This window comes from Canis lupus, chromosome 16 (genome assembly GCF_011100685.1).
Source record: "Canis lupus familiaris isolate Mischka breed German Shepherd chromosome 16, alternate assembly UU_Cfam_GSD_1.0, whole genome shotgun sequence".
Classification (NCBI taxonomy): Eukaryota; Metazoa; Chordata; class Mammalia; order Carnivora; family Canidae; genus Canis; species Canis lupus.
The window spans coordinates 41,088,714-41,099,965 of record NC_049237.1 but is presented as its reverse complement, the minus strand read 5'-3'; positions in this window follow the sequence as shown (position 1 = coordinate 41,099,965).

Sequence of the window (11,252 nt, the reverse complement as noted above, 5' to 3'; positions counted from 1 at the left end):
ACTTTATAAATATTCCAGGGAATTTTTAAAAATTCATTAATTCAAAGCATATATGAGGCCCTTGAGGTAGCATTGTGAAGAAAAATAGATTTTAAAAAATGCCTGCTCTTGGGGATATTACCTTTAAATTGAGGGAAATGGATAATAAACAACATAATAGATATTTAATCACGTAGTCTGGGTTAAAATCTGTGAAAGCAGGAACATAAGGCAGAGTACAAGGGATCAGGAGTAAGGTAGTACAAGAAAACAATAAAAAAATGTTTTCTTAGGTTGGTCGCTTGTTTGACAAAATAAATAAGATACAGCAGTTCAAAATCTAGTGGTAGTAATGGTGCTGGTATGTGAGGCAAAACATGATATATAATGCAAAAGAGAAACAATCTTTAAGTTCTTTTCTATGACTTTGTGATTTCAATCTAATTATGAACATTAATCATTCCTTTACTGGATACTTTCTACATTCCAGGCCCCATAATTGAACACAGTAAATGGTTATAGCCTCCTTCCCAAATTGTATATCAGATTATTCCTTATGCCTGCTGTGTGCATTTTAGAGGTAAATTTGTGATAAATTTCATATACACATAAAGACTCAGATGTAGATATATTCATTGCCTTAGTGTTTGCAAAGATGGAAAACTGGAAACAGACCAAATAAATGTCCATCAATGGAGGAATGGATAGGTCAATTATGGCCATTTTGGAAATTGTGGAGCAGTTAATATATTGAGCTAAGATTATTATATGTTGTTGTAGAACACACTTAAGATACACTGTTAAGTTTTGAAGAAAATAGGTTTCAAGACAATGCATCTAGGAAGATGATAATATTAAACAAATTCAAACAAAATAACTGTATTTTGGTTTGTATGGTAGATCACTTTCTATTTCCCAACTCTTCCCTTTGCCTCTGTACTGGAATTGCACATTAACATCATTTTTATATGAAATGCTGACTTTATCATACACTAAATTGCTATGATTATTTTTGTCTGTATATCCATGACCATCATCTTCCTGGACATAATGTGTTGATTAATGGAATGCTAGAGGGCAGGATGTGAGCAGAAGCTTTAAATGTACTTGTCTGGTTTCACCTGATCTCTTACACGTCTGCTGTCTGCCTCAAGGATCTAAACTGATCCAGAGCTTGGAGCAGAGTTGCTCTAGCTGCCCCATAACCCCTTGGCCAATAAAAATAAATGTTCTAAGGGGTGACTTGATGGTGCAGTTGGTTAAGCTTCTGGAACTCTTGGTTTTGGCTCAGGTCCTGATCTCAGGGTTGTGAAACTGAGCCCCACGTCTGGCTCCAATCTCAGCGTTTTGTCTATTTAAGACTTTCTTCCGTCTCCCTCTGCTCTTCCTGCAGAGTGCTCCGTCTCGAAAATAAATAAATAAACCTTTAAAAAAATGTTCTGAGTCATTGATTTTTGAGGTTGGTTGTTATGCAACATTATTGCTACAATAGCTGACCCATATAATAATACATTTGTGTGTGAGTCCATAGCAAAATCAGGAACAGTAGCCACCGGATTATTAATTTTTATCTCTAAGAATTCAGATTTAAATGTAAAGAGGGAATTAAAATTATTTTTTATACTCTTGAATTTATTTTAATTTTTTAACTTAAGTTTTGAGTAGGTGACATACTTTTATGTTTCACATATCAAAACATTACAAATATACACTAAGAAAATCAGCTTCCACTCTTTTCTCCCTCCACTCCATTTCTGCCATCTATAGATAATAAATTAGTATCTTGTTAATCTATTCAAAGCCCTTAATGACAATAAAAGAAAAAACAAATTTATGTTGTTATTTTCCCCCTTTAGTACCTATGTTTTGTTCTTGGCATTGCTTTTTTTCTTGCATTTGTATGTCATAGAGATCTTGTCATTGCAGTATGTACTTTCTTCTTTCTTCTTCTTCTATTTTTTACAATGGCATAATATTCTACAATGTGGAAATAACTTAGTTTTTTCAACCAGTCCAATATTTGCTAGGCACTTGCATTGTTGCTAGACCTTTTCTGCTACAAACAGTACCCAAAATGAAAAGTCTTGTATCATTTTCTAAGTGTAGAACCATCTGCAAATATAGTTTCATCTTTTCCTTTCCAGTTTTTATGCATCAAATGTTTTCTCTTGTGTAAATATGTAGCTGAATATGTTTAATACAAGTCTAAGTAGCAGTGTTAAGAGAGGCCATCTTTTTCTTGTTCTTTCAGCATTTCCTCATTAGGAAAGATGCTGGTGTTTGGTCTGGGATGATCTATAGTCATGTTGTATCAGTTGGGTTCTTTGCAATAGATAAAGGAAGATTGTTTCTCTACTCACACACTTCTGACACCAAATGTGTGGGGTTTTCACTCCAAGCAATTCCCCAATTCTCTGCAGAAACCAACTGGATATCCTACAGTTTAATTCAATTCTGACATTAACTGCCTGGAGTTAAGGCAGATCCCTCAAGTTAAGGGCTCAGTCCCACAAGACTGCCTCAAACTCCAGATGCCAATTTTAAGTATTGGATTCCTAGGTTACCTACACTTCTGTCCAACTTGACTACAAATTGGGGGCTCCCATGACTTCCTTTTCAGGTTCAATAATTTGCTATAACAGCTTACGGAACTCAGGGAAATACTTATTATTACCAGTTTATTATACAGAATATAAAGGACACAAATGAATAGTCAAATGGAGAAGTACACAAAATGGTCTGAAGGGTTACAAGTGTAGGAACTTCTGTCTCTGTGGAATTTGGGATATGTGATCTTCTGGGCTTATAGGGATTTGCAGCAAATTGGGAGCTCTCTGAACCTCCCTATTTAGGATTTTTATGAAAGTTCCATTACATAGGTATGATTGATTAAATCCACTGACCATTAGTGATTAACTCAATCCGCAGCCCCTCTCTCCTCCTTGGAGTTGGGGAACAGGGCTGAAGCTTTCAACCTTCTAATCCCATGATTGGTTCCTCTGGTCACCAGCCCCTCCTTCTAGGAATCATCTCATTTGCTTTAACTCAGGTATGGCCTTGAAAAGGGCTTATTATGAATAACAGAAGATGCTCCTCTAGCCCCTCCAACTCAGGAAATTACTGGGGATAAAGAATAAACTTATATTTCTTATTATATATCACAACATCACAACAGTACAACCAAACTAAGTAATTAATGAGAGTTTAATGAAGAAAAGGCTTTTATAAAATGGTGGACAGTATTAAGGCTACTGAAAAGGGATGGTAACGTTTATAGAACTAACAGTAGCGAGGTGGCATGTCCCTCCTTAGGACCAAAGGGGAAGTAGGAAATGGAGGTTCTGGGAAGAGAGAGAGCTGTGGGCAAGAGCCTCCCAAGAGAAGCTGTTCGATTAAGACAATGTGTTAGATTTCTTAATATTGAGTCATCCCTCCCTGCCTAAATCTAACTTTATGCCTAATGTTTTACCTTTTTTTAAACTTCATAAAAATTAAATAATAAAATACATATACTAATGTGTCTGCTTTGTCTGTTTAATATTTTGAGATTCACCCATTTGTGTGTAGATATGTATAGATGTGTATTTTATTCGGTGAATATTCTATCCATTCTACTGTTGAATATTTGGTTATTCCAATTTGGGCCATTAAAAATATTGCTCTTGGGCAGCCCCGGTGGCACAGCAGTTTAGCACCGCCTTCAGCCCAGGGTGTGATCCTGGGGACCCGGAATTAAGTCCCATGTTGGGCTCCCTGCATGGAGCCTGCTTCATTTATTTGAATAAATAAATAAAATCTTTAAAAAAAAATTGATGTTGAACATGCTTGTGAATGTCTCTTAATGTACATATGTACACATTTCTATTTACCTAAGAATAAAATTGCTGGGCTGTTAGGAACGCTTATTTTAAGCCTTACTAGATACTGCTAGGCAGTTTTCCAAAGTAATTGTACTGCTTTACACTCCCAGCAGCAATATAGTAGATCCCCAATTGCACCATATTCTTGCTAACTCCTTAATTTTAGCCAGTCTAGTGGGTTTTGAGTGGTATCTCAGTGTGGTTTTATTTTAATTTCCCTTCTGTCTAATGAGGACAGATACCTTCTTTTTTGAAGTGCTATTCAAGTTAGCTAATTTTTCTACTGGATTTTTTTTTTCTAATTTATTTTTATGAGTTCTTTATATATTCTGGAGATGAGTCCTTTGTCATATTTGATTATATTCTCTCACATGTGAGTTTGTCTCTTTGTATTATTAGGATTCCTTTTGGCAAATAAAAAGTCTTAATTTTTATGTGGGATGGTTAGTTAACGTTTTCCCACATGGCTACTGCCTTTTTTCCTATTTACAGATTTCGGTTGTCTAAAGTTCCTGAAGATAAGAATTATCTGTTTTATTTTTTTATTTTTTAGACTTATTTTTTTAAAGGTTTTATTTATTTATTCATGAGAGACACGGAGAGAGAGACAGAGACATAGGCAGAGGGAGAAGCAGGCTCCATGCAGGGAGACTGACGTGGGACTAGATCCCAGGACCCCAGGATGACAACCTGAGGCAAAGGCAGATACTCAACCCTGAGCCACCCAGATGCCCCTCTGCTTTCATTTAAGACTGCCTTGTCCAGTACCGTAGTGACTATTTAAATTTAAATGCAGGTTAATTAAAATTAGATGATATTAAATAAAAGATTCAGTCTTTCCACCACTCTAATCACAATTCAAGTATTTAGTAGCCAGAGGTGGTTCAATGGCTATCCTATTGGATACAGCAAATATAGAATATTTCCAGTGTCCCAGGCATTTCTATTGGCCTGTGCCATGCAGAATAATGGGAAGATGAAGGCCATATTCCTATAGGAACTAGAACTCCTTATATTTGATTTTTAGCAATGAGAATTAATCATGTTATTTTTGTAACTAAAATAAGAAAGGAAATAGTAAATATTATTATTTATAATAGTAAATTAGTTTAATGAGCTTTGTTTTGAAAAGAAGCAGGTATGATTGTAGGTATATTGTAATCTGATACCTAGCCAAATTTCTTTTTTTTAATTTTTATTTTATATTTTATTTTATTTTATTATTTTATTTATGATAGGCACACAGTGAGAGAGAGAGAGGCAGAGACACAGGCAGAGGGAGAAGCAGGCTCCATGCACCGGGAGCCCAACGTGGGATTCCATCCCGGGTCTCCAGGATCGCGCCCTGGGCCAAAGGCAGGTACTAAACCGCTGCGCCACCCAGGGATCCCCCTAGCCAAATTTCTAAAAGATCATTTGTACTATAAACTAACAGGAACACAAATTTGGTTGTTTTTTTTTTTTTTTTAATTTTATTCATTCATTCATGAGAGACACACAGGCAGAGGGAGAAGCAATCTCCATGCAGGGAGCCTGACATGGGACTCTCCCAGGTCTTCCGGATCACGCCCTGGGCAGAAGGCGGTGCTAAACCGCTGAGCCACTGGGGCTGCCCTGGTATTTGCTTGATAATGATACAGCCTTTCCCCAAAAGAGAATCCTGTTGTCATGTAGAGGTGTTTAACAAACTTCCTTCAACTGTTCTGATTTGTTTGGAGACCACTCTAAATTGTTCTACTTTACAAAGCTCCTTAATTTAAAAATCTTTACTCCTCTCTTTAACATATTTTCATCTTTAGTACATTAAAATTTTGTTTTGTTTTGTTTTTCTAAAATGTAGCTGATACCTTTTCTTTCATCATAAAGTTCGTGGTTGTCTAGAGGATTACCTTATGGTTTGTTTTTTTGAAAGATTTTATTGATTTATTCATGAGAGACACAGAGAGAGTCAGAGACACAAGCAGAGGGAAAAGCAGGCTTCCCAGGAGGGAGCCTGATGCAGGACTCAATCCCAGGACCCTGGAATCACAACCTGAGCCAAAGATAGATGCTCAAACACTGAGCCACCCAGGTGCCTAATGATATGGTTTTGAAGCAAAAGTTTACAAATATTTTCCTTGCTTCAATTTTAAATTGATAAAATTTATAAGTCGGATTTTAAGTAATTTATGTGATTTTTCAGTGTGGAACCCAGATAGAAATCCAATGATTAATTACTGCCTCCCACTTGATGAATTCCTTCACAGATCAAAGGGTAACTTGTTAGCTACTTGAAAATACAAATTGGTTAAAGCCCATGTAGTCCTGGATTGTTCTGATTTCCAAAGTTACCTGTCAAACTTTGAACTAGAGAAAAATGACAAGTTGGAAGGACTAAACAAAAATTACCTCCTTAAAGGGTCCACTGACAATGATAATACATTCATTCATAGCTAGACTGTGTGTGGATGTTTTACTCCAAAGATAACAATGCAGCTTTCATGATGGTTTTGCAGCATATTTGTATTTTGGTAACTTAATTTTTTTTAAGATTTATTTATTTATTTGAGAGAGAGAGAGAGCACAATATTGCACGAACATGTGTGTGCAGCGGGTGGAGCGAAACAGAGGGGGAGGGAGAGGAAGAGAGAATCTGAAGCAGACTCAGTGCTCAGCATGGAGCAGTCTCAGGGCTCAATCTCCCAACCCCGAGATCATTACCTGAGCCAAAACCAAGAGTTGATCGCTTAACCAACTGTACCACCCAGGCACCTCGATAACTTAATTTTTCTAAACACAAAGCAGTCTACATTTTCTCAAATAAAACAGATGAATATTGAAATCTGACAATTTCTCTGTAATACATACTTCCAGAGCATATTGTATGCTCTTCCAGCACTTTTCACAGTTGTAATGATTTCATTATTTTGAAATCATTTGTCTAGTATCTGTCTTTCCAGCTATACTATCAGCTGTGTCTTTTTGTCTAAAATTATCTCCACTTCAAAAATAAAATAAAATTATCTCCACTTCTTAAGACCGTAACCAGTCCTCTATGTATACCAAGGCTATGGGACACTTAGAATTTAAAACTGTTGGGACACCTGGGTGGCTCAGTTGGTTAAGAATCAGATTCTTCGTTTCAGCTCAGGTCACGACCTTGGGGTCCTGGGATCAACCCTGTGGGGCCCCTCATCTGGAGCTGCATGTTGAGCCCGGTGCTCAGTGGGGAATCTGCTTGAGGCTTTCATTGTGCCTCACCCTCTCCTGTGTGTACACCCGAGCTCTCTCTCTCTCATATAAATAAATAAATGTTTTAAAAAAGTAAAACTGCAAATAAGTACTCCAATGTTTGTAGGTTTATTTGGATTCTTATTCCAAGGCTGATTTTTCAAAAGCTTGTTCAATAGGATTTCTAATAATTGGTAAATAAATCTACTTTCCCCCATAGTATTCTGCTATCTGTTGTCTTTTTCTCTCTACTCTTACACAGACATTACTTTGTCTCTTCTACTAGATTGATTATCTGTAGGGCCAAGACTTAGTATTTCCAGTAGGGACTCAATTTTTCCTGATTGAATGATTGACTGCTTGGTTGAACATATAAAAAAATACCAATCCATTATTAACATAAATGTCCTTATTAAGTGAGCTTCTACCAAGGAAATAATTCTTAAGTAAAAGTTACATTTTTATTAAAGTATATTCACTCTAGTCCTCTTGGGGGAAAAGAGAAATTATGAAATATTTAATGTATTATAAAAATTTGAGTTATTTCTAAATAAAATTAGCCAGAACTCAATATTTAATAAGTGCTACTACCCCCCATCTAAACACTGTTCTTAAAAAATAAACTGTTCTTAAAGTTAAGCCTAAGTGCACCTATTGGGAATGCCTCAAATTTTGAGAATTAACGTTGATGAGTAGCTTCAGTAAAATCATCTTGTTATGATTGAACAAGATTAATACTGTCATGAGGATAATAATCAGACTCTGAAGGGATTTTGAGAGAAGATTTCTAAAATACATTTGTAGTGATGATAGTTCAGTGAAATAAGTATTTTTGGTGGAATACTTGAAAGCTAGACTGTTAGATTCTATAGTTTTTACTAATAAAGTCTCATTATAGTATGAGTATAAAATATTTGTATAATACTTCAGAATTTATAAAATGTAATTTCATGGTGCATCTCATGTCATCTTTGAAACCAGAAGCTGTTTGGAATCTACTTTGTTTTACAGAATAGGAAACTGAAATACAAAAGCATTAAGTGGTTATTCAGGACCTAGTAGTTTGTCAGTCTTCAGATTTTACAGTCCAGTCTTTTGAGGGAAGGTAGGACTCTGATCTTCTTCTTTTTTTTTTTTTTAATTTTTATTTATTTATGATAGTCACAGAGAGAGAGAGAGAGGCAGAGACATAGGCAGAGGGAGAAGCAGGCTCCATGCACCGGGAGCCTGATGTGGGATTCAATCCCGGGTCTCCAGGATCGCACCCTGGGCCAAAGGCAGGCACCAAACTGCTGCGCCACCCAGGGATCCCAGGACTCTGATCTTCATGTTTGCCTCAGTGTCTTTTCCATATGAACAACATGGGTTAGGATGGTTTGGTTTCCTACATATATGGGTATAAAAACTATGTATAAAACTATGTATAAAAACTACATATATGGGTATAAGCATATATGCTTATACGCATATGCTTAAGCGTATTAGGATGGTTTGGTTTCCTACATATATGGGTATAAAAACTACATATATGGGTATAAGCACCATAAAGCAGTGTCTCTACACTTTCAAGATGATGGAATCAAATGTAGCTAGAATAAAGAAATGCAAGCTGGTTCAAGCTGGTTAAAAAATTCTCAAAGATATTTGAAAATACTTCTTTCAACGTAGCTTCTTTACTTAGTAGTGTGAGTATTTTAGCCACTGAATTATGGATTTTTTTTTTATTAGGGTTTATCATTGCAGGAGTGAAAAGTAAAGATTGCTTATGTAAAAGTTGACTTAAAACTCTATTCTCTTCTTTAGTCTCTCCCATGTACAGGCATGTATCTTATATAAAATATACAAGGTAATTATTAAATTCAGCATTTTTTTCTTCTCTTCCCATTCCTAAGATTTTACTCTTGAATCCTTAATTTATTGAGAGCTTGCTGGGAGGTTCAGAATGGAGTGTTTTTATTTCAAAAGATGAACTTCAAATACAATCTTCCAGCAGGTTTTTATCATGCAACAGGCTTTCTTTTACTAAGTACATGACTTGAGAAAAAGATTTGAAAGAGATGATACATCCAGGGTCATTTAAGAGCTTCCAAATGACCCTAGGAGGCAGCTTGTGGCCTCTGTATTACCAAAAGAAATAAACTTGTCTAAAAAACCCCAACTTGTTGTTATCTAAGACATTGACAAGTATCTGACCTTGATGTTCCCAGTAAATTGTGATAGTAAACATATGAACAATTACTTTTCTTTGTTTCCTTTCTCTATTGCCCAAACTTAAGGCAACATTAAGATTATAATTTTTTGATTTTGACCTTCTCAATGCTATAAAAAATGAAAATGGTTAGAATTCCTTTCACATGTTGATACACTAATATATTCATTATTTTTTTATTTAAGCAGTAATAGAAGTAGTGAACATTTTAGAATTCTAATATCTTTAATACTCTGGGTCTCTAGAAGGATGGATTCTAGAAGAGAAATATTTTAGCTAGTTGTAATATTCCTTATTTACTGTAAAGCTTGGAATCAATTGTAAAAGAAATGAGAAATATTTAATTTAATTTGGGTAAAATATGGAATAAAGTAGTAAATAGAATCAATACTAATATTCAGGATGTGACTAAGCAGAAGTTATAGAAGTTCTTTCATAACTTCAAGATTTATATTTACCATCTTGTTGCCAATTAATTATTTAATTAATTAAGCAAATAATACCTCACCATTTGCCAGGCCTTGTTCCAGGTACTTGATATTTGTAGGTTAATAAAACAGATGAGCGAAATAGACAATGAGTCCTGCGCACCAGCCACCTATATATAATGCATAGGATCATTTTATACAAGTTCATGCTGTGGATAAAATGCATGTGCACATTTAATAGATTTTAATAACACAGTAAACAATGCTAATGGGGCATCTAAAAGCTAAAGAACCATTGGAAACACATTATATTAAGTCACATGTTGGAGACCCATTTATTCATTATGCAAAAAATACTTCACACACACACTCAGCATGGAAATGCTAAATGAAAACATATTCTTTACTGATCTTAGTGGTTGTAATAATCATGGAGTTGTAAATCCTAAAAATGCAATAACTGGTAGATGGGAAAAGCTCACTTACTGATGTCTAAACAGCATTAACCCATGCTACTGTTGCAATAATCCTCAATAATGCAGTGCAGTTTTTTTCTTGATGAAGCAGACTTGTTGAGCCATAGAGGATCAGTGTGACTTGTAGTAAGTGCACACTCCATTTGGGTCAAGCAAGATGTCCTTGTTGGGACATTTTCATCTATTGATAGGAGACTGCAAAAGAAGTGATTCCCTCCACCCATTACCTCCCAGTGCTTGTCACACTGTGTCTCAAGAATAGAATATCTCTGGAAAAATACCAACATTTTCTTGAAATATAAAGCCATAATTTTATTAAACAATTTATATATCTTACACTGATTTTTAGAGCATTCTTGTAGATTTTTATTTATTATAAATTATACATACATTTTTATCCATATTTATTAAATGACTTATTTATTTGTTATACTTTTTTACATTTAGAAATATGTGGACTAAAAGTAAAATGTTTTAGATGATTTTAAGAACATACACAAGAAATTTACAAATCTTATTTCTATGTTGATGACTAAAGAGAATCAATGATCTATTTGATTGTTTTTAAGCATATTGAGACAATTTATAAGAGATAGAGTCATTCCAGCAATTCACCCAACTTAAGCATTTTAATAAAAAAAAAAAAGACTTTCTGTTCTTGTTGCTTTTGTCCCAGAATTGGGGGGGGGGGGGGTTTGAAGGGAGAAGCAAACTATAGAGTAAGCTTTTAAAAACAGACAAAATGATATTTTCCTTTAGAATGAGCAAGGCAAGTTTCATTGAAAGAAACACATCTCAGGTAAAGCTAGTTTTACTTTTATGCTTCATCTTCTTAAAACTGACTGTAGAGAGGCTCATTGTGTGCCCTACACTTTTTGTTCTGGGCACCTGAGCAGTGCACAATGTATCACTTATCAGTAGAACAAAAGACTCCTTCATCAGGGGAGCGCCAGGGAACATGACAGCTGCAGGCTCAGAGCTTCTGTAGGCTGCTACTTTGCTGGGAAGGAACAGGAAATAGACTATTCATGTGGACTTTCATGTCTAACCCTATTTAATTTGACTCAAGTAAGATTAGCCTCTTTCAAAA